We start from the raw sequence: 25,882 nt of genomic DNA, 5'->3' as shown, positions 1-25,882 counted from the left end.
CCAGTATTAATGCTCTTACTGATTTAGTTTAACTTCTTAAGCTTTCTGATGTGGCCACATATGATGTCTATAAAGGATTCCTTTTGAACATTTTTGTGTCCATTCATTTCAAAGAGAAATACCAGAAGCATTTATTTCATCAATTAGATATTAATATTGACTGAAATAGAGAGGTTTTTTTTAATATACATCAAACATTTGTCTTCCTTTTAAATAGTATTACATTTTCCACAGAACTTTTCAACCATGTTATCATTCCCATGACTTTTGTCTTCTGTTTTATTATTAACCAAATACTTTTCATCAGTGTCTCTGTGATATTTCTACAGAAATAAAATAATGGTTTGATCAGTGTAATGAATTAAGTAACTAAAGAGGGATATTTCTTATAGGAAATGTACTAAACATTTAAATTTGCTGTCTAAATATTATGCAGTAATCCAAGAACTGAGCCAGAATTCAAAGATTTTCTGTCTTTTGCACAGTATATACCAACAGTATAAGACTGATGCCCGAGTAACTGCAAATTTCAGCAGCTGAAGGCTGTTTTACAATCTACAGTATGTAGTGGGTAGTGACCATTTGGGACACACTTAAAATCATTTAATAGAAGCTAGAGGTAGTTTCCAGATTCTGCCTGTCAATAGATATGAGACTGTGTCCAGAAGATCAGTAATATAAGATTGTGCTGAAGCTGCTCATATATTTTACTTTTCTACCACCATAAAGGGGAGAACAAAATTAAACAAAAGCTGTTATTGACCATGCTTGAGTGCATTCCTTATTTACCTAGTGCCTTGGAATATACACTATTACAGTTTGCTTCAATTTCCTCAATTCATTTACAGTGCTAACCCAATTCAGAAGGAGGAAACATTTGTCGATATATTATACACTGGGGGTAAGATTCACTCCCAGTCTGGCCTTTCTTATGTACCTGGGTCATCTAGCCCAGTATCTGTCTTCTGATAGTGGCCAGTGCCATGTGTTTCAGAATGAACAAATTGGGCAATTGAGTGATCCATCCCCTGCCATCCAGTCTCAGCTTCTGGCAATCAGAGGTTTAGGGACACCTAGAACGTAGAGTTGCATCTCTGACCATCTTGCCTAATAGCCATTGATGAACATATCCTCTACGAACTGATATGATTCTTTTTTTCACCCAGTTATACTTTTGACCATCACAACATCCCTTGACAATAAGTTCCACAGGTTGACTGGGCAATGTGTGAAGAAATAAGTTTGTTTTAAACCTGCTGTCTATTAATTTCACTGAGTAACCCCTTTTACCGCATTGTGTTATGTGAAGGAATAAATAACACTTTTTCTCCACACCATTCATGATTTTATAGGCCTGTATCATATCCCCCTCTCACTGTCTTTTGGTGTGGGTTTCTTTAGGGGTCTCTGCTTCTCCTGACTGACCATCCTTAGTTTATTCCCAGTCGGGTCAATTCCTGGACCCTCATCTCCAATTATATCTATTAGCCCTTCAATTTTAGGGCTTGCAGTCTCCTGATTGTTTTTTTGGAAGCAACCTGGTATAGGGCTGTCAGCCCTTCCCTATCCCAGGCCTTTCTGCCTCCTTTTCCTTCTCTGTATTGTCCCCTTTATAGCAGGCCTTGTTTCTTCTATTGGTTACAGCTGTGGTGCCTGCCTCCATGACTGGTAGCTGCATGGGGGTATGCTCAGGCTGCCTGCTTGTAAACCAGGGACTCTCTCCTCCTCCTTCTCAGTGTTAAATACAGGTTTGTAGATCTTGTCCTCTTTCCCCCCCCCATCTGTTCCAAGATGAACAGTCCCAGTCCTTTTAATCTCTCCTATTATGGAAGCTGTTCCACACCCCTAATCATTTTTGTTGCCCTTCTCTGTACTTTTTCCAATGCTAGTACACCTCTACCTCAATATAACGCTGTCCTCGGGAGCCAAAAAATCTTACCGTGTTATAGGTGAAACCGCGTTATATTGAACTTGCTTTGATCCGCCGGAGTGCGCAGCCCCCTCCCCCCCTCCCCCCCGGAGCACTGCTTTACTGTATTATATCAGAATTTGTGTTATATTGAGTCTCATTATATCAGGGTAGAGGTGTATCTTTTTTGAGATAAGGCAACCAGAACTGCGTGAGGTATTCAAGGTGTGGGAGTACTATGGATTTATATAGTGGCATTATGATACTCACTGTCTTATTATCTATCCCTTTCCTAATGGTTCTTATCATTGTTACCATTTTTGACTGCCACTGCACATTCAGCAGATGTTTTCAGAGAACTATCCACAAAGATTCCAAGATCTTGCATGAGTGGTAATAGCTAATCTAGACCCCATCATTTTGTATGTATGTTTTCCAGTGTATATTGCTTTAGACATATCAACATTGAATTTCATCTGCCATTTTGTTGTGCAGTCACCCAGTTTTGTGAGATCCCTTTGTAAATTTTCATAGGCAGCTTTGTACTTAACTATCTTGAGTAATCTTATTTCCTCTGCAAACTTTGCCTCCTCATTGTTTACCCCTTTTTCCAGATCACTTATGAATATGTTGACCTGCACTGGTCCACCTTCTAAAATTCCAACACTGGAATTGTGTTATCCACTGGGTCACCCTTGTCCACATGCTTGTTGACCTCACTCGTAGAATTCTAAGATTGCTGAGGCATAATTTATCTTTACAACAATTGCATTGATTCTTCCCCAACATATAATGTTCATCTATGTGTCTGATAATTCTATTTTTACTCCGATTTCAACATACAAGTCAGGTAATGCCCCTGGGAATGGCAGGCCCGAAATGAAGCAGCACCATGAGCTGCCATAACCCCCAAAAAATACAGCCTGTGAGAGCTTGATGCCAGGAGGTGCTCTTCAACCACACAGCTGGGGCTCAGACAAACTTTAAAGATGCTTTCCTACAGTGGAATCTCTGCAGGAGGATAATGGCAATCCTCTTGCCATTTCCTCTATGAGCTATTTTCTTATACAATGCAGCTATTGCCATGAGTGCAGGAGACAGAGCTGTTGTTAGTTCTCTGGGGGTCTGCCCTGGTATTCATTGGGAGTGACAAGCATAAATGAAAACTGTATATTATCTCTTCTTCTTGCCTCGCTTTTTAAAATATTAGACACATCAGCTCAATTAAGAGCATTGAGTCTGTTTCTAAACTCAGTTACAGCACTGAAAATCCAAAGGGATTGCATCAGCATCAGCATTAATAGAGTTACGTTAATGTGATTGAGACCAAATTTTAAATTATATTTCATTTACCTTTTTATGTTAGATATCACGCCCATTCACCTGCAGCAGTGATGTTTTCCTCCACATGGAATGAGATGCACAATGTATAAGGAAAATAAAATGACTAAAGAGAATCCAAGTCTTGCACAGAGTAATCAAAGCAGAAGCAAAAGTGACACCAGCTCAGCTTGGTCCTTGCTAATCCATACGGAACCTGAGAGCAAAGCTGGCAGATAGCATTGCTTGCTTCCAGGATCACTGCTGGAATTCTAGTGAAACTGACGACCCCTAAAACAGCATAGTTCAAAATCAAGTGCAGTCAGTAAAGTAAAGACAAAATACATTAGAGGCTACCTCATTATGGTCAATTTATTGGTTTCTTTTAAAGTAATGTTTATTTTAAAGTAGCTTCTATGTCTGTTTTAAATGTCGGTGCCTGTAATTATTTGAGGTTAGAAACATACAAAAGCCTTATTTGCAATAGCTTGACAAGCAAAGAGCATGAGCTTTCCTTTTTCTCCTAAACTTCTTTCTTCTCTTTTTTCCTTGAAGAATCTGATGACTATGGTTCAGATTTATATCAATGTACAGAGGTCAATTCTTATCTCAGTTACACTGCTAGAACTCCATAGTAAATCCTCTTGATTTTAGAGATTTACACAGATGAGAATTGGATCCAGAATTTGAGATCATTTAATCTTAATTGTTGTAATGTGTTGTGCATGCCAATTTTTCCTACTGTAAATTTATTTATGCTTTTCTTTTCTTTTTCACTATAGGGAACCTGTATGGTTGAAATTCATCCCAATACAAGGCTCAATGTATCTCTCAAACCCCATTCTGGTCCTATTTAGAATGTGGCTATGAGGAGGAGGTGGAGGCAAACTGTGGTGCTTTCCATCACCCGTGTATCATTGCAGAGCTCTCCATAATATGAGTGCATGGCCTTGATTTGGGGAGGTCAGGCCACCGGAAAAGCTGCATGGTTTGCTGCAAGTGCTTCTGCATCGAATGGAATGGTGGGGTAAGGCAAGAAACTGTACTGCAGCTGTGTGCCCTCTCTTTGAGTTGTGGGTTTGATTTCACATCTCTCCCTCTCCTTCATTTCACTTGAATGAACCAGTTACTCCCTAGTTTTATTCTGGAAAAGTAGATTTCACATTGAGTTAATAAACCTGAAATTAAAAGGGAAAGTAATCAAAAATGCACATTTGAAATACTTCTGAAATATATATATTAATGAGGATGGAAAGAAAATCGTAACTAATATTTGGCTGGCATTAAATTAATGTGTATTGATCTCAGTTTATTTTCTCCTGAGACTTAGCTTAAATGGTTCTGTCCAGGTCTATTCCTTTTAAATGATGGCAGAGGCTTAATAAAAGAACTAAACTCTTGAAATCTTGGAGACACATATTCTAAAGATTGCAAGTGCAAAATTAGATATTTGGTACTGTAACTTGTGGAGGTTTTTATTGCTTCATTTACTCAAGTCTCATAAAATATGTCAGCCTTAAAAATGTAGGATGCATAACTTTGCAAAACAACTTTCAGCCTAGTGTTTTTTTAAATTAGCCCTTTATTAGGCATAGAGGCTGATTTAGCCTGGCCAAACTAAACAGGTGCCATAGCATTCAGTCTTCTACATGTAACATTGTTCTGGTAGCAAACCTAATAACATGATTTTTATCTTTAATTTGGTAAAGTTAAAAAACTTTCCTGTAAGAACTTGCAGAGATTTGAGCTAATAAAGGGAAACAAAATGCAGCTAAGAAAGGATATCTTGTCAAAGGGAAGGTGTTTTTCTAGCTTTTACTTTTTATCTGCAGTAGCAGGAAGCAAGAGAATGTGTGATCCAAAATAAAGGCTGAGGGAAAACATAGGGGAGGGGAAAATAAAAGAAGAGGTATATATTCGAAAATAATAACAAATGAATGTCGCTGACAGAGGAGATCATCTGGCTAGTTAGACTCGGATTTATTGAAGTGCCATATTTACATGCAATTATAGAGGTTTTCAAGCCCTGCTGATATCACATGAAAAACTTTGAAAAACATTTTATTTAACCGCAATTCTGCTGGTAAATCAAAATATTGTGTTGTATTTCTTCTTCTTCCCTCACTTTTTCTTAAATATTGGACACAGCAGCTTAAAATTAAGACCATTGAGTCTTCTGCTTCTAAACTCAGTTACAGCACTGAAAATCCAAAGGGATTGCATCAGTGTTAACAGAGTTATGTTAGTGTGATTGAAACTAAAATCTGACTCACCATTTTAAAAGTTCAACTACCTCAGCTGCCTATTACTTCTATGAGGCCACAATTGTTCTGTGGGTGACTCATCAGCAGGACAATGTGCTAGGAAAAATTACAGTACTCCTCCAGTCACCCTCCTGACCATTCTCTGTTTTGTACTGGATTTTTGAAAAAACAAACAACCCTTGTTAAGCCATACATGGTACCCATATTATTACATATGTATCTTGTGGTTGCACTGTTAGGCCTCAGTCAGTGTTTCCACTCTGAGAGGCATTGGGCAGACATATATTAATATATGTAGAGCCCTGCACGGATACAAAAATGGAGGGTCCCCCGCAGCTCCCCACAGCTGCTAGCATGGCTATCCCTGACCCGGCTCTGGCTTGGGGGGCGGGGAGGGGACTTGGAGCTGCAGCCTGGCCATTATAAGAGCCTAGCAGGCAGCTGTGAGGAGCCACAGCAGACCCTCCACCTGCTCTGGGCCGGGGGGGCCCGAGCAGCCCCTGGCCCGTGTCCCTGCCTCTCAGGCCACATGCCCTGGGCAGGTGGAGGGTCCACGCTGCAGTTCCTCACAGCTGCCCGCCCAGCTCTTACCATCAGAGCCCTGCACAGATACAAAATTTGTATTTGCATCAAAGCAGCTATCCACAAAAATGGTCCATGGATATAAAGCGGATGCCTGCAGATTTACAGGTCTCTAAGGATATGACCCAAACAGTTTACTTCCCTTGCTGAAATGTCCATTCCCAATGCTAGACAGAGTAACCATTTCAGATAGCCAATTTGCCTCTCCAGCAATATTGTACTAAATGGCTGAGATGCATGAGTCTCTCGTGGCAGCATCCAGCATGGAGCTGTCAGCAGAACAATACTGGAATACAGCTCTTTTAAAATGTCCTTTGTGGCCCTTGAAACTAATTGATTTGTGGGGTGGAGAAAACCCTAGATGCAGTTCAGGGGAGGATTTTACAGCAGCAAATCATAACAAGCTTCTTAACTGCAGGTGCCCATCATTGGCAGGAGAGCTGGATTAACTGCTGAGCAGGCAGCCTTTGGCCAGATGCAGGTGTAGTTTAATAGTTCAAGAGGTTGTATGCTTTACTGGACCAAGCAAGTAACTGAGACCAATCGAATCCTGTGTTCTAATCTGTTCTCTGATTCCCTATGTGGCCTTAGTCAAGTCATCTTACCTTTCTGCATGAATGAGGGTGTATAAAATGAGGGTGTATACTTAATCTACTTAACAGGTGTGATGGGACAGATAATTATTTAGGGTTCATAAAATGTTAGTGCTTGGAATTTCTATGATGAGAGAAAAAATAGAATGTGGGTGGTTATAAGCAGAACAAGAGATGAGAATGCTGGACACTTGTGGTACCCTGAAGAATCAGCTCAACGATCTTCCTCCAAATTGTAAGGCCAGAACTGTGGCAGGTGATAGAAGTGGATGCAGGGGAGTCAATAAAGTTTAGTGATGGGACAGAAAATGGTAATACAGCCCTATCTGAAGGTGTAAAGACAGCTTCTGATCATGCTGGGCAGATTCAGAGTCCGCTCTTGAGAAACAGGTAAAACAATATGCAGAATTAGGCATTATTGGAGTGGGTCTCTCAAATATGAAAATAGCTTCTGCCTTTGGATCTCAAGAAAGTGCTATGACTCCATACTGAAAAGGAAGAATGTGTAAGTGGAAAAACAAATGCAATAGTAAACCTTAAATGTCCATTGTTACATATGCAGCCTGCAGAAGACACTTACTTTAAAAATAAACTCATTTACGTTAGCCAGCCAGTAGCCTCAAACATCAAGGCTTCCTCTGAACTGAGATTGGTCTCAGAGCTTTGAAGCTTGACCAAACACTGACGCAGCATTAATGCAGGAGCCTTGAGCCCTGAGACTACCTACCAAATGTACTCAATACACTCGCTGAATTCTCCAATGCTATTATTGTAGGGGAAAAGAATCCTTACGTAAATATTGTATGTAGCAGCTCCAGGGCATGCCGTTATTGCTCTAAATGCATTGGTTTACTCCTGGATAGATTTATTTATTTAAGCGCATTATAAAAACAAGTTGAAAAGTAGTGTTCATGCCATGGAAATAAGTACTGAATAGCAGCAAAGAGCAACAGAGGAAGATGGCAAAAACCTAGGTGACTTAAAAACAAGGGACTAGGGCTTGTGAGCTACTTTTGAACCTGTGACTACTCCTCCTGCAGCCAAGTGTGCCACCAATAATCCACAGGCATGCACCATATTCCAGCTGCTTGTTAGGGCCACAGTTCTTCCTTTATAGATGTTCATATTATTCCTTTTTGAATATTATTTGGAAGAAAGAGATAAATCTTTATGTATGTGGCACTGCCTGCCCTAGGGTAAAATATTTGTTTGTTGGCCTTACCTAAGTGTGAGATAAAAAGTTCCATGTGAGCTTAATTAGGACATGAGTACTCTTTATTCTATTCCCTCTGATTCTGTTTCTGAGGAGGGGAAAGCATTAGACAATTATAGACAACTATGTATCTGCGACAGGGCGTCTTGCTCTGCACTGACCTGCAGGGATTAACTCCGCCCTATGGGCCAAGGAGGCCACACCTCCTGGACCCTACTGGGCGTGCTCCAGTTGGAACCCAGGTATAAAAGGGAGCAGCATGGCTCAGTTGAGGCTGACCACTGAGGAATGAGGAAGACACACGTTGCGGGCTCTAGCTGGAAGCTATGGAGGCCCCAGACCACAGAAGTCAGAGGCACCAAGACCCTGGTGCATACCCAGGTACCTGTGGACATCCAAAGAAGGTTGGCGCTACCAGGAGCCGCATAGGCTGAGGAGCCCAAAGAAACCGGACCACTGTATCAGTGACAGGAAGTAGCCCATGGGACTAGTCATTGCACTGGGTGGCATCAGCGCATTTCGGTCAGATCCCCACTGACTGAGTGGCGAGCATGCTTGCCATTGCCAGGGCCCTGGTTCCCCTAGCCAAGCCACCATCCACCCCAGGTGGTGACCCACTTCCCTGACTGGCCACTAAGCCACACAGTCCTGCTAAGGCGGGCAGCCTTATTGGCTCTCACTGTTAGGCCACAGAGCCCCAAAGGAGAGGGCAGCTACATTTGACTGTGGATGTTGGGCCACACTACCCTGAGACTAAGGAGATTGGGCAGACTTAGCTTCAGGGCTATAACAACCCTTATCCCTCCCCATAAGGGGACGGTATACGCTTGTCCTGCAACAGTATCAATGGCTTTTCCTGAACATGTTCTTATAATCACTGCCTTTTGTCCTTTTCTCCTTCTGTCCTCACACTGCTGCTTTAACCACTAGTAAATTATGTGTCACTCCCTTAAAAACTTTTCTAATGTTATATTAGAAACAACTTTCTCTTCCCTACAGACTCTTCAACTGGAGTTAAACCTGTTGAATCCACATTAGGTTTGTTCAACTCAAATTCTTAAAAAAAAAAAAAAAATAGGGCCCATTGATAATTTCACCAGTAAATTTAGATGATAAGAAATTCTGAATTGCAAAAAGAGAAAAAGAGTTTAAGAACTAACTGATATAATTATTAGAGAGAGTGGGCCAGACTTTGCACTCTGTTATACTAATTTTATGCCAATGTGACTCCATCAAAGTAAAAGGCATCACACTCATGTAATTGAGTGGTGAATCAGGCCCAGCGTTTTTCTCCATTGCAAAGTCAATGTTATGGAAAATGATAATAAAGTATAATTTCCATACTTCAAGGATTACCAGAAAATGACTCATGATAAACTGACTGCATTTCTGGAATTGGCATTACAACATAAATTTAGCCTCTCTTTTCAAATCCTTAAATATTTCAGGATATAATTTAAGAACATGTCCTCCATTGCCTTCATTAATTCTTCGGGTAGTTTTGCAGAACCTTAATAGTAACTTTTACATACACTATACATAAGTAAAGGATTATGCAGGCAGCCTGGAAGCAAAAAGATATTCTGGAATATAGGAGGCAGAGAAGAGGAGAAAATCCATATTCTTCCAGTTTTGCTAAGGCAATATAAGTGCAATATATGACATTGTTACTTTTGGGAGATCTGAATTTACCTCATTGGGGATTAAATTGTCAGACTTTCTTCTTTGGTAGATTACATGAGACCATGCTGGATATACTGTTGCCAAGATATTACTTATAGAACAGAATAAATAAGAGAAAAGCAGATCTGACTAATAAATAATTCAGATGGCAATAAGACTCATTGCTCCCTGAATGTGAATAATTTTAGCCTTTCCCCCCTGTACTGGTTTCATTGAATTTGTCAAATTTAGGTGGAATTTTCACAAACACCTAAAACACTTAGGAGCACAAATTCCACAGGTCCTACAGAAAATCCTGCCCATTATTAACATGTAGGAGTAAACTCAATACAGAGATTTATTTTAGTGTCATTTTATTAATAGTGTGCCTGGAAATGGCCAATTTGATAAATCTGAAGAAAAAAAGGAATCAAAAATAGAAAAAGTTAGACATAATCTATGTCCATTTATTCATGTATCACGTATGGACAAAAAATTATTTCAATTGTAGATATATTTTAAACTGTGTTAGTATGCCAAGAGCGTTTGTTTAATCTATAGATACATTTAAAAAAGAAGAATACAGCATCTTTTCAAAGCAACATATAGTGAAGGAGTTGAAGTTTCCAATCTGTGATCCGTGGATCACACTGGCAGTCTGGAGATCTTGCTGGCCAGATGGTGCTGGCCCCTCCTCCATGGTTACACCTGCCAAGTTGCATTAATGACAGCCAAAACCACATGTTTTGCTGGTACTGATTTTCCATGTGAGTAATTGTTGTAGTTGCCACAGGGATGGTATTTGATTTCTCAGGAGAAGTAAAGTCATTTGCACAATTGGAAATGGGAGGGAAGATGGCCAATAAGGCAGTCTCTCTGTTGATATGTGGTCCATTCAAAAATGGGTGTATTCCTTGCATACCATTTTACTCTTCTAATATCCATTAAGGGCCTGGTCTGAAATCCACTGAAGTAATTTGAAAGACCCTGGTTGAATGCAATACACTTTGGATCAAGCCCTACCTGAAAACTTGCTTCAATAGTTCAGACAAAACTTGAAATTATGAAACGCAGTCGGCAAATACTCAGATTCCTTTACACTGTGCTTTTTGATTAATCACCTGTTCACCAGCTACTATTCACTATAACCAATGAGTTAAGAGGTCATGGGTCTCCGGTTTATCCTAATTTTCTTCTTTTAACAATTTAATTTCCTGTCACTTACTATAAGCACCTTACCTGTCTCTATTATCCCAAGGATGGGAAGGAATAGCAGACCAATCTTTATGCATTAATTTATGATCGTCTGCAAGAATTGCCTTGTGCTCTTTCCTCCAGACATACAACATTTTTTGAAAATTTCACTCCAGTTCGACACAAAACCAGTCAATAGTGCTGGTGTTCTTAGACTGCTACAATCTCTTTTATCTCAAAACAGCAAAGATACGATGCCTGGCCAATTCACCACTGAGCAGTACAACACATTAGAACACAAGTATGTTTATTTCCCCATGGGCCTAGGTTGAGAATCAAGTAAGTTGCATCTTACCTGACTTAAATGTACATCAATAAATCCATAATTAATTACCAATATGTAGTTACAGTTAATCTAAATGCCCTTGAGCATGCTTGTGTTTGCTTCTTATAAAAAATCTCCTGTGTTCCAACTGAAATGATAAGAAATCAGGATCAGCATTATTTCAAAACGTATTTATTGACCAGGGGATGGGGCCTATTCCCTCTATCTGGCTTTTAATTATAGTTTAAAGGGCTTTACTGATCACTGACAGTCCTTTTCTTGCACCTTTACTCACTGTGAAAAGCACTGTACTCCATAAATTGTCCCACTGAAACTGCGAGGGCTACTAGCTTGCGAGTTAGTACTCAGCCAAGTGACAAAGCCTGGCACAATTTGCCCTTAAGGAAATGACCAAATTAAAATTAAGAGTCATATTTGATGCAGTTCTAGTAATATTTTCTATGCAATGTGCAGATCTGAAAGACACCCATATGACTTCCACTGAAATCAATAGAAATTGCATATGCTGTAAGTCAGAGGGAAGAATTGGGACCATGTGACAAGAGCAGAGTGAAAGTTTTCATTCACAACTTATTTTAATGAAAAAATGCAGATTTGGTGAAACTGCAACATTTTGCAAATTTGTGTTGATTTTTGCCCAATTGGGGGTGGGGGAAGGGAGGGAGGAATCAAAATGTTTTGATTTTTTTTTGTCTTGGAATGACTTTTTGTTTCAACATTTCCTTAAAATGTTTTGATTGTAAAATAATATTAATAATAATAATTAATAATAATGCTTGAAATCAAAACTAATGTTTCCATTATTTGAAATTGCCAAATGACCAAAAAACTGCTATTTAACCAGCATACCATGATTTGTAGCGGTGCTAAGCACCCTAGCCTCTTATTTAAATCAATTGGACCAGCAGGTGCTTGGCAATCCTTAAAATCAGGCTGCTAATCTCTCTCTGCCTCAGCATCTCCATCTGTAAAATGCACTTAGAACTGCCCTGCTTCCCAGGATTGTTGGAAGGGTTATGTCATTAATGTGTGGAAGGCACGTAGATGCAAAGAAAATGAGCATCAAAAGAAGGCCTGTGTATAACATAGGCAGGGAGACTAAGTACAGACACCAGGAGGGGGAAGGGATGTCACAAAAGCAGGTGACTGAACTCTGAAGTTTGAATTGCCTCTTGGAAATCTTGTGATTTTTGGTGGGGATAGGGTGTAAAGATTATGTCCAGAATTTTTAGGAGTTTGTCCAAGAAAAATTGGCAATTTAGACATCTAAAAATGGAGTTTGAGGCTCCTCTGGGCATGTATAGCCTTTTCAAAGGAGACATAATAGACCCTGTGCACTAGTATTTGAAGGAGGGAATGGGGTGGGATGGGGCACACTTATGGGCATGGCCATTTCCCTCATGTTTTAAAGAGTCTTAACAGGGATCCTACACACTGAAATAGGTGTCTTGTCTAGTTATAATTCAAGCATGACTGATTCACCAGGCATAAATTAACACATTCAGCTCAGCTGGCCACTCATTGGGTCACAGAGATGCACCTACAGACCTTATTACATGGTGACTAAGCGGTCACCTAATTCAACTGCCTGAGACATCAGTGTAATAACTATTTGCAGGACTAAACCTATTATCATATCACACATCTTTATAGAACATTTGGCATCATAAGCTGATAGAACTTCCCACCTTCATCTTCTGTTTTGCTAGAGTCCTGCTTTTACCTGTCTCTCCACTATTATTAGGTCTGCTGGGTCAGTAGGTACCTCAAAGGAAGAGGGAAATTGCCAGTAATTTCTCTTGGTGAGCCCTGCTTCCCCTTTTAAAAGAGAGGCAATTTCAATGCCTCTTTCATCATCTAATGAGAAAAGTTCTGAAGTAGTTTAATAAATAATGGATTTTGCAACAATCATTTTATTTGACGTTTTTTCAGAGGATCCTCTATAGAGCAAAAACACATGTTCCAGCTTGTCTTCCCTCCTTTGTGGTAAGAAAAGTTTAATAAATTATCAAAATTAAGAAGAGGAAAGGATCATCTCTGTGTGCGCAGGCAGAAAAGGAAGATTAGAGTGAAGAAAAAAAAAACGTTAGCTCTATTAAAGTACTCTAAAGTTCCTATAGACCCTCAATACAATAGACTACCTGCATAATAGACAGGCATTGAAAAGGTTACAATTACCATTGAATTCACCCTGGCTCAAAGCATTTGTCTTAGGTATCTCTGAATGCTCGGATTCTGTATGTTGCATGGAAATGGAAAAACAGCAACAATGATCTGGAAATCTTTGGGTGGAGAAAATAGGGCCAGGTTGGGGCATTGAAGTCTTGGTTTGTGCTGGAGGGTATGCAAGGAAGATTCCTTCAGTAATCTCCAGTGGAGCGGGACATGCTCCACCATCCTTAAAACGGGTTCCAATATTTGAACATGGCCTAGTGCCATGGGGATAGATAAATGACTTCTCAGTGCCAGCCAGTCAGTATTTTTCATGTTGAAATGTTCACTATGGAATTAGGGTTGGATCAGGAAGACTTTGGAGCCTGACTCTACTGAAAAAGGGAAAAGATACGCAGAATATCAGAAATATTTTCCTAAGAAAGATATCTATTAACGTGGAGAATAACCCCCCAGGAAAGTGGTGGAAGCTACCTCGCTCCTGGAGACTAGATAAATACTAAAGACTATCCTGCAGTGGCACCGAGATGAACTGTGCTTTTCATCTTTAACTTCTCTGATACTCTGGAAATAGTGACTCATGCATATCTGAATATGGTGATAATTCTGCGTGCACTAAGAAGCATTGACGGGAGATGATAAAGTTTGAAGATTAAGTTCCAAAAGTACTGAAAATTTCCGGGGGCTGTCCAAATCATATTAAAACTTATCCAAACCTCTTTGGTCTGGAAATTCCACGAGGATAGTTTTTCTCCTGGTATATTTGGTATCTCTGCTTTCTTTCCTGGACAGAATCTTACATCATAGAGGTGGCAAAAGATAGTGGTAATGGAAAAGTTTACTGTGCTTTTTAGAACATTAAATTTAAAAATGAAATACTCAGATACTAGATGAAGGTTTAGGCAGGTTCTTTATTTTATCTGAACCATTCATCCATCCTATTAAGGAGGGCCAAGGTTGGCAAATAGCCTTACCTGCAGGTTCCATAGCATGTTCATCAATATCTCTACCAGGAATGTTACATAAAGGTAATTCATTTATTGGCACATTTAACCCTCCCTATTTTATGCATAGCTTTGTCAAGGCTGATTGGAATCAAATCAGTCAAACGGTCAAATTTACTAATTCTAACAAGCAGCAGCCTCTGGTTACGCAGTTATCTGAACGCTGCCCTTTTCTAGCCCTCTGCAAGGTGGATCAATGCAATTATCATCCACTGACATATGGCAAGGAGCTATGAGTATTTTCACATGAACTAAATTGAAAGGGACACAAATCATCGACTTATGTCAAGTAAACCAGAGTCAGCACCTGAAATATAGAAAATTTCAGTGGGAGTTGACAGGCAGTGAGGGAGGAAAATAGAACAGAATGCTGTTGATATTGCTGTGGACAAAAATCACTCAACCATGGTGCAGGTTAATATTTGCCCTGTCACCCAGAGCAAGTAAAGAAGTGCAGTGTGATCTGCACTCTGCATGTCTGTTTTACTTATAGAAATGTTTGCTTGTTCATTTTCATATTCTTTCCAGTGGGTAAGTGTCTCTCTTCACTTAACAAGTAAGTTTTGTTAAATATAATCAGGTACACTGCAAGTGCACCTGGCAATACTTCTTCTCTTCTTCTTTAATGCCCATCTGTCAGCTCAGCAGTGACAATAGGGCCAAATAAAGTCTTTCCACTACTTTGTCTTGTATCAGTTTCACTGTTTCATTCATCTTTAAAACTTTTTATCCTATGTCATGCTTCACCATGTCTATACAATGGTTTTCCTTTATTTCTAGTTCCTTGCACTCTGATATGTATTACCATGTATGATCCCATTTCTGGGTCCATTTTTGACATGTTTCCAAGCCATCCGGTCTTTCTTGAGTCTTCTGTGACAGCCATTTGCTTATCACTTCATTTTTGAAACTCTCAGTATGCCCTCTCAACCAGTTCATTTCTGTAGTCAATAACTTACATTCATTGGCTTTCTTCATACTCCAACATTCCGAACAATACAGTTTTCTTGTAAGGTGCTGATTTTTTGGTTTTATCTAAATGTGTATAGCCTTCCAGATCATGCAGAGCTTTTTCTCCAAATGCAGAAGTGGCTAGTCTGATTCTTCAATACTAGTCCTCATAGGTGTGCAAATTTTTCCACTTGTTCTAATTTTTCATCTCTGACATTGAGCTTTACCTCTTCCTCTTGTCTTCCAATTGCGATCATTTTTTGTCTTATCTGTGCTGATCTTCAGTCAATTTTTTTTGCTTGCTAGTCTACCTTGTCATTTATATTCTGTAAATCCTCCTTGGTCAATACTGTGAGGTCAATATCATCAGCAAATCGAAGGTTATTCACTTTCTTCCCATACAGTGACCCCAGCTGATTCATCAGTCAGCGATACAGCCTTTACTGTCCTGCTCCTGGCAATATATGTGTATGTGGGAAATAGCAAGTGTTCCAGTGGTACTTTTCGCATTCACCCACTCTAGCATGCGTTCTGTTACCAGCCTTAGAGATGTAGATTGTGTTTAATGGTAACTGGAAAGACCTCTTGTCATAGGGTCTATATACCCCATGTTGGTCTGGTATCCAAGGGGTTAATGCAGGAACTGCTGGCCAAAGCTAATTGTCAGCCTCACAGCACCTGGGGAAATAAAGGAGCTGAGAAACATAGGGGTGGGGTGGCTGCCAGAGAAGCAAGCAGGTTGGAGAAGGAAACTCCTGCCAGGAAACTGCGGAGAAGCTGCCCAGAGACAACACCCCAGAGAAGGGACAACCGGATCGACAGACTGCAGAAGCCTACTGACCCATAGGAGGTAGGAAGGAGCTCGTGGCACAGCAGATGTTGTTGAGGCCTGATTACACCTGCCTGGGTTAAGGGCCCTGAGCTGGACCCAGTGGAGTGGGTGGGCCTGGGTTCCCACCCCAGACCTGCCCCTGGCTGCAGCCCCAGCCTCGGCCCCCCTTCCTTAACCCTGCCTATGCCCTCCCCTCCCGGGAACTGTGGCCCTGCTCCTGGCTCTGGTGGGGAGGATACAGACCGGGGTAAGGGGGGGGACGTGACCCTGAAAAGTTTGGGGACCAATAACGTATGGACTGAAGGCTTTTCTAGACCGCCTGAATACCAGGACCAACTGCCACACCAAGTATAAGGGAAAAAAATGCACACCCCAGTGTGCTGAACTGAAACTGGCACTCTTCATAGCCCAGAATGGGACTACCATATTGACTTGGGCAAAAGGAGCTGACTGACCTTGACAGGGGACTGAGTGAACTCTGTAGAGCTCCGTCTGACGAAAAGGGATGTGATAGCATTAACACTGCAATTCACACCTCTTTTGCCTGTGGGCAGAACTGTGTTGTATGACACAAAATATAACAATGACATAATTAGACATAAATTTTGCTACCAATATGACTTCAGATTTTTAGTCCCAGAAGTTGCTGGAGGAGTGGGCATTGGTTCAAGACCAGCTTTTTTTGGTTCAGACTGTTTGAGACATGGTTCTATAATGACAAAAGAGTGTTATCTGCAAGATTGGGCTCTGCGGGTATTTCAAACATGAACCCAAAGTTCCTGGCTGTTAGGATCTGGGGTTCTGGTTGGATCCCATCATCCCATATATGTATGCAAAAATTACAACTAGAAAAGTTATGCTGTATTTCCTCTCCAAGTCATTTATTTTTCCTTCTTTAAACTGCCAACAGTGAGAAATGTGGCAATGCCTTAGCCACATATTCTCACCTACTATGTTGCATTATTCTCTCCCCTTTTTTCTAGTTATTGCACTTTACCAGAAACAAATGTTGGAAATGTAATGAATGTTATAAATCTGCATGGCTGCTGAATTTCATTTGATTTTTTCTCCTTTAATTTTTAAAGTCTTTTCTCTTAATAATTCAAAGGTAAGTTAGCCCTGTAAAGTATTCAGATTTGATAAGTGCAATTTTGATTGCCAAGTGTCAACCGCTCTGATGCAGAAGCAGCAATGTTAAATTAGAAAGACAGCAAGCATTGCCTGTACACATAACATATGCAGAGTATACAATGTGAGACTTTTGTTTGACAGTGCTCAGAAAAACATAATTAAATACTATTAAATCTTCAGTCTGGATATCAGGCATTCTGATACAAAATTATTAGTGCACAGTGAGGAGTATAGAGAAATAAGCCATGCAAATAAATCAGTGATTTTTTTTATAATTTTCACCCTTAACCTTCAGGCTACCATGGACTCTTGTCTGCTTCCTCCTTACCCCATCCTTTGGAAAGTGGTATGAAAAAATAGCAGTTGCCTAAGGATTAACTTCAGAGCTTTTCAGTTTTTCTCTTTTCTGATTCCCTTGAAGATGATGAAAGCTTCTCACCCTTTCTCAATTACTCCAGGTCCACCTTTCTCCAGGTAACTTCATTCCATTGACCATTTTTTACGGACCCTTCTAATATCTTTGGCTTTTACCCAAGGACTGTATTCACCCAGGCCTTAAAGAGAACAGCTCTGCTTTCAGACCTTTCATATGCTGAAAAAACTAAGAATTGAGAAATGGATGTTTAAGGGTTTTTCACAAGAAAACTGTGACACTGGCAGGCTAGATGTCAGCTCTTGCCAAGACTGTAGGCATTAGGTAAGAACTAACAAACTCATGGCTGGACACCAGACCAGTTCACCTGTATGTTAGTTTTGCTCAAAATATGTATTAATTCTATAAGAATGTCTTTTAGTGTTGTTTAGACTCCACAAAAGGCTTGTAAATTGCAACATGTGTTAATATTACTTCTAATGTCTGTATTCCATGCTATAAGAAAATATGTACATTTTGCTTTATAATTTCGAAAGTATTTGCTGTGAAATTAAGATTCCAGGCATGTAATCATCCCTCCCCATCCCCTCTCGCCCTCCAATCAAGAAGGACTATCAAAATCAGATGGGCCATCAAGGAACATCGCAATTGGTCATTGGGTCTATTGCACCTGAGAAATGCTCAGTACAAGGAAGCTCATTCCATGGACTTGGACTGAATGAAGGCAATAAAACAAAGTCACAGGAAAAATTTCCCTCTTCTTTGTTTTAACTCTGACAGGACTAGAGATACCTAGCTGAAGCCAGAGATCCCCAGGGGCTGCCCCAAAAGACACTTTGAATTGACAGATCACTACAGCTCTGTCACTCCTAGGATTTTGATAACTCGTGTGTGTTTGCTTGATTTAACCTGTAAATAACTCTATTTCTTTTTCCTAGTTAATAAACTTTTGGATAATTTATTACAGGATTGGCTACAGGCATAGTCTTTGGTTGAAGATCTAGGGTACCAGTTGATTTGGGGTAAGTGATTGAGCTCTTGGGACTAGAAGCAACCTGAATGTGGTGTGATTTTTGATATAAGTGGGAATTTATTATTAATTTCGGTTTGTCTGGATGGCAAGATAGACTGGAGAGTCTAAGCGGACTGTCTGTGACTCCATGGTAAGACTGTTACAGTGATCCAAGAGTTTACATGTGTTGTTGGCTTGGTGAAATCTAATTCTAGAACACACCACCAGTTTGGGATGTCTGCTCTGTTTCCGACAATCAGCCCTGAGGTGAGCACTCAGGGTAGTAAGGTACTTCAGACCGTATGATAAAAGCCACCACAAGTATACAATGGCCCTGATTTTCAGTCAGTTTTTCCCTGCACTGAGTGAAGGAAGGGTATGGGGAAGGTAGCTTTAAACCACTTATTTGCTCCCTTAATCTGGCACTGCACAGGGGCCAGCAATGCCTCTGGTGTCGGACCATCCTTGGGATGCTCGTATGTACACTCTGACTAGTCAAAGAGCAGTGCACTCCTACCACAAGCCTGCCTCTGAGTGCTGGGAACAGGCCAAGCGGAGTTCTGCTTTGAGAGCTTTATGCCCACACAGGCGCCCCCTTCATGAAGAGGCTATTTCGCAAGGACCATTTTTGCACCCTTCAGGAGTCATGTCAAGCAGCCCTAGTTGAATGGAGACTAGGCCCCTACGAATTTTTAAAGCGGCAAATCTCTTCAAGATTTATAAAGAATTATATGAAATGCCACTGTGCCCTCCTCCATGTTCTGTCCCTAGTGCCACTGCTGTTGCTTCTCCTCACTGCTTACATATTCGGTAGTTCGTGAGTTTGTTTTATTTGCTTGTTCTAGTAGTATTTGTTTCTTAAAAATGTTTTAAAGGATTTGAATCACAGAAGGAAAAGTGACTTTTGGAAAAGTGACTTATGCAACAATGTTTGCCCTGTGTACAGCATGATTTCTTAATTATAAATAAGGGTGCAGCTGTGTTACTATAAACTCTCAGAAGTGGAGAAAAAATAAAGCTCTGTGCCAGTATGTCATAGTTTCCTTCTACTATGAACTATCATTTCCTCATATCCCATCCTATCCTCTACAGAACAGAGATAAAATGGACTTCTTAGATCCTATACTTGAGAACACCCTGCAATAGTGCAGAATCCAAAATCGCTAAGGGACAAAATTTTGAACTTCAGAATCTTATCCATTCAACCTTTTGTGCTTAGTGTCCTTAGCAAAATTGCATACACACATGCTAAAACATCGTTGTGCATGCAGTACTGGGAATTGTGTGTTCAAATTGGTACTTTTAAGAAAAGTAAAATAACTAAGGAAATGGGTGAATTTTGGATTGTTACTTTTCAAATCGAACTTTAACCCATGAAAGATGTATACTCAAGATGTAGACACTTTTTTTTTTTGTCAATAGGTTTTATTTTTACTTTCTATCAGTTCAAATTTCAGTGAGACTCCCTGGGTAACATTTAAATTATTTTGTCAACCTATTCAGCCACTGCTTTCCCTACTTCTAACTCACTGCAAAAATAAGTTTGGGGAGCCATTGTGTTGGAAAGTTTCCACAAACTGTTTTCAATTCTAGGTTACAACTTTTTGCTACATAGATTCAGATAATACTATCTAGTTGTTTAGAGGTAAAGGAAATTGTTTCTAATTATACCATATGAGCATGGGATTCCACCAACTCTTACCAGCTAAGAAAGTAATTCAAATCCACATGTATAATGTCTGTTTATACACATGTGACGAGTATCTGAAGTGAAGCCCTCTGATGTACACCAGGCTTCAATAAGCAGAACAATACTATCCGTTGAAAAGAAATGATTCCAATAGGAGTCTAAATTGTAAGTGTTGTCAATAGCTACATTTCCACTCTTAACTGATACTGTCTATTGTGCCGACTTGGTTATACAGGTTTTATATTACATTTGCATTGTCTGTTTTACAATTAATAGTGCAATAATTACTTAGCCATCTAATTGTTATAATATATATATGCCTCTCAATTACGTGAGCTTGAGTATCCAGCATGAACTCTCATTTAAATGACTTGCAGTGTTGTATAGTATTTCAAAGGCACACTCTTTGAACCTTCTGTTCTCGCTGATACAGTATTGTTCTTATCTGCCTTTGGGAAAGAATCATTGATAGAGAAGGTAAAATAAATAATATATATTTAAAACACCAGCTGTTTTACTCTGCAGGGAAGTAAAGTACTGAAGGGAGTCACAGAATCTGATCATACAACCAGCCTTTGGGGTCTCCTATGGCTGTATTGATTTCTTAAGGGTTGTGACACACTAGTTTGCATAGGAAGCACATTACTCTGAAACCATTCAGAAGGAGAAGGTTATGTACATATGTTTATCTCTTTTAATGTGTGTTCGTATTTAAATATTAAAGCCACAACATAGAGAACATGTAATAAACTAGACTAATCTGGTCCTTGGTTGTCGTGAGGTAAAGTCAGAACCAGATTTCACCAGCACACTCAGAAGCATTTCTACTCAGTAACAACTGGTCTCCATCAAATTTCAACTTTCATTTCAGCATTATAGCTATGCAAAAATATTTCAGAATCCCTGAACCATTTTTGATCAAACTTTCCACAATTATTCACTTTTGGGCAGACACTTAATTTGCAAAATGTCAGTCTAAAAAGGTAATGGTGATATGGAGCAGAAAAGAGATGGTTAGAATGGAAACCATTATACAAGCATAGCCATAGCAAGAGCCAGTCTAACTATGGAGATGAACCTCTCATCTGTTTCTAACTCAGTCATAACAGTGGCATATTCCTTTGTGTCCCTATGTATGCATTCAACTACAAATGTCCCTTCCCAAGTCCTTCCCTTATTAGCAACAGCTAGCACCAATAGTGAACAAGGAATTTGTGTGTTTTACCCTTTACCCAAGTAGCCAAGAATTTCCTTTCCAGTGGATGGTGACGTCTTCCTAGTTCTCTGCATCTTCATGTTCAGGTGAATTTATAATCTCTTAACTATGGGGAAAGCTTAGCATGCCACAATATGCTAGTCATACTTTTTATTGCTTTTTCTCTCCTACGTTGATAAAATTATGTTCCTGTACCACTTTTCCTGAATCCCTCCAATATAAACACAAATAGTATATCTGAAAAAAAAATATTTAAAATATGTTGTGCTTTCTGGAATCTGCGAAATTATTGAATTTGTCTGAATACAACCTTTCACATTAAGAACCCATCCACAAGTGGTATGTCTGGAAAGAATGAAAAATAAAACAGAACCAAATCAACAATGGTTACTTCAGGTGCAGTCTTTTCTATATGACTTTCTGAGATCCACCTATGAGAGTGGATTTACTCTGCTGGGGATAAGTTAAGACCAAAGTATATTATTGCCAAAGTCAGCAGCGAGTCCTGTCTCTGTATAAAGAATAGGAGTATTTGTGGCACCTTAGAGACTAACAAATTTATTAGAGCATAAGCTTTCGTGGGCTACAGCCCACTTCTTCGGATGCATACAGAGTGGAATAAATATTGAGGAGATATTTTTTGCGGATACAGGCTAACACGGCTGCTACTCTGAAACCTGTCTCTGTATAATATAGATCGTTAAAACAATTTGTAGATGGACGAAGCAATTTTGTTTAAGGGTTGGTGAATTCTGTTTGGTCTATCCTGTATCCCCTTAGTACCTTAAATTATAATAGCATTTCAATTGCTAATTAAAATTATTACAAGAAACATCTACGGTAATTTCTGGCAGTGAACCGCTTGGTAATAGTACCATAAAGTAATTAAATTTTTAACATCCCTGTGGGAGGGGAAAACACCAAAGAAGTCCCCAACAGTAATATTTAATTTCAGAAAGGGGAACTACACAAAAATGAGGAAGCTAATTAAACAGAAACTAAAAGGTACTGTCCCCAAAGTGAAATGCCTGCCATCTGCATGAAAACTTTATAAAATCATCATATTAGAGGCTCAAATTATATGTATAGCTCAAATTTAAAAACATAGTAATAGGACACAAAAAAGTGTCACCAGCTAAACAACAAAGTAGAAGAAGCTGTTAGAGGCAAACAGACATCCTTTAAAAATTGGAAGTTAAATCCCATTGAGGAAAATAAGAAAGAGCATTACATTTCGCAAGTCAAGTGTAAAAGTATAATTAGATAGGCCAAAAAGAATTTGAAGAGCAACTAGCCAAAGACTCAAAAAGTAACAGCAAAAAAAATTAAGTTTATCAGGAGCAGGAAGCCTGCCAAACAATCAGTGAGGACACTGGACAATTGAGGTGCTAAAGGAGCAGTCAAGGAAGGTAAGGCCATTACAGAGAAACTAAACAAATTATTTGCATCCATCTTCACACCAGAAGATGTGAGCAATATTCCCACACCTGAGCCATTCTTTTTAAGGTGACAAATCTGAGGAATTTGAGGAGGTTATGGAACAAATTAATGAATTAAATAGTAATAAGTCACCAGAACCAGAGGGTATTCACCAAGAGATCTGAAGAAACTCAAATATGAAATTGCAGAACTACTAACTGTGGTATGTAACCTTTCAACCTTTCATTTAAATCAACTTCTGTACCAGATGACTAGAAGATAGCTAATGCGACATCAATTTTTTAAAAAGGCTCCAGAGGTAATTCTGGCCATTACAGGCAGATAAGCCTAACATCAGTACCAGGCAAATTGGCTGAAACAATTGTAAAGAACAGAATGATCAGACACATAGATGAACCTGATTTGTTGTGGAAGAGTCGACACGGTTTTTGTAAAGGGAAATCATGCCTTACCAATCTGTTAGAATTCTTCGAGGGAGTCAACAAACATGTGGACAAGAGTGATCCAGTAGATATATCGTAATTAGACTCTCTGTAAGTCTTTGACAAGGTTCCTCACCAAGGGCTCTTCAGCAAAATAAGCAGTCATGGGATAAGAGAGAAGGTCTTCTCATGGATCAGTAACTGGTTAAAAGATAGGAAACAAAGGGTAGGAATAAATGGTCGGTTTTCAGAATGGAAAGAGGTAAATAGTGGTGGTCCCCCAGGTGTCTGCACTTGGAGTAGTGCTTTTCAACATATTCATAAATGATCTGGAAAAAAGAGGCGAACAGTAACATGGCAAAATTTGCAGTTGATACAAAATTACTCAAGATAGTTAAGGTCAAAGTAGGCTGCGAAGAGTTAAAAAGGAATCTCACAAAACTGGGTGACTGGGCAACCAAATGGCAGATGAAATTCAATGTTGACAGATGCAAAGTAATGCACATTGGAAAACATAATCCAAATTATACATACTAAATGATGGGCTCTAAATTAGTTGTTACAACTCAAGAAAGATCTTGGAGTCATTGTGAATAGTTCTCTGAAAACATCAGCTCAATGTGCAGTGGCAGTCAAAGTGAACAATGTTAGGAACCATTATGAAAGAGATAGATAATAAGACAGAAAATATCATAATGCCGCTATAAAAATCCATGGTACACCCCTGGTGCAGATCTGGTCACCCCATCTCAAAAAAAGATATATTGGAATTGGAAAAGTTACAGAGAAGAGCAACAAAAATTATTAGGGATATGGAACAGCTTCTGTACCAGGAGAGGTTAAAAAGACTGGGACTCTTCAGTTTGGAAAAGAGACAACTAAGGGGAGATATGATACAGGTCTATAAAATATTGACTGGTGTGGAGAAAGTTACTAAGGAAATTTTATTTATTCCTTCTCATAACACAAAAACTAGGGGTCACACAATGAAATTAATAAGCATCAGGTTTAAAACGAACAGAAGGAAGTAATTCTGCACACAACAGACAGTCATCCTGTGGTGCCCATTGCCAGGGGATGTTGTGAAGGCCAAAACTATAACAGGGTTCAAAAAAGAACTTGATAAGTTCATGGAGGATAGATCAATCAGTGGCTATTAGACAGGATGTGCATGGATGCTCTGAATGTCCCTACCCTCCATTTGCCAGAAGCTGGGAATGGACCACAGGAAATGGACCATTTGATTGCCTGTGCTGTTCATTCCCTATGAAGCATTGAACACTGTTGGAAGACAGGATACTGGTCTAGATGGACCATTGGTCTGACTCAGTATGGCCGATCTTACATTCTTAAGTGTTTGCAAACTCCATCTCTCCAACAATTTTTGTCTTCACTTTGCAGAAGCAGTTCTGGTCTGGAAGGCTGCATCTTCTTGAAACTGAAAGTGACTTCTTTGTTCTTCTTAGCTGTCTTGATGCTGCTGTTTACTTGCTTAGAAAGATGAGATGAACAAGCTAAGCTGAGTATTGAGAGTGTAAGAGTACATAAGAGAGAAACATGTATAAAGAATGCACGAGGCTAATAGAATAAGGAAAAGAACATGCACACACGAGTTCATGTCTTAGTTCAAAGGAATTTATACTCGTTTTTTGTGCATAGTCCCATTGAAGGTAGAAGGCTCTTCCTGGATTCAAATATCTGCCACTGTCAACTTTTATTGGCATAGCTCCTTCCTTGGATGGCCTTGTAGCATCTTCAGAGTCTATTCAGTTACAGAAAACCCCATTTCTTCCAGTTTCATTCAACAGTTTGTTGGTCCAGAAGAAATTCACATGAAATTTGACTAATGTTGTTCCTGGTTTCAAACTGGATAGTAACTGAATCTTGTGTGGTTTCATTTGAAAGGTGAACACTTCATTACTTTGAAGCACTGCGATAAAGCATACTATATCAACAACTTGAGGTAGTAATGCTCAAATTCTGCTCTTGAATATAGTCTTGTAGTTCCTGTGGCACCAGGGGGAGCCACATTTATGCCTACAAGGGCAGAATTTTGTATAAAACCTTTTAAATGACACAATTCATGACCATATACAGGTATTTAAAGGACTGGGAGAAAAACAGTTGGTCTAAAGTGATCAGGGAAAACCAAATCTCTTAAATTTTACAGAGCAAAACAGTTTTAAGAATTTGGAAGTTCACTCCACTCAAGAATCTGGCAGCCTGCTCACTCAAATCCTGCCCTCAGATATTGTACTCTTACCCATTTCCTTTATTCTCTTGAGTACCACTTAAAAGCAGGAGAACATGGATTAGAGTGGAACAAGCAGCTCAAGTTGAGAATGCTAACCTTCGCTAGAAATTGCTGTTGAAAAAGAAGGGAAGAGACGGCGCTTGGGATCTCAGAGTGCATGGCAATGTTCAAATGTTTTTACAGTTAAGGCTTGAAGACTTTCATTTTACTCCTACATAGTTTTATAACCTGGACATATAGGAACAAAAAGCAGAATAGTAGACAGATCCTAAATTAACACTGTTCCCTTTTTAAGAGCCCAA

This window comes from Malaclemys terrapin, chromosome 9 (genome assembly GCF_027887155.1).
Source record: "Malaclemys terrapin pileata isolate rMalTer1 chromosome 9, rMalTer1.hap1, whole genome shotgun sequence".
Taxonomy (NCBI): Eukaryota; Metazoa; Chordata; order Testudines; family Emydidae; genus Malaclemys; species Malaclemys terrapin.
Note: the sequence above shows the minus strand (reverse complement) of the source record.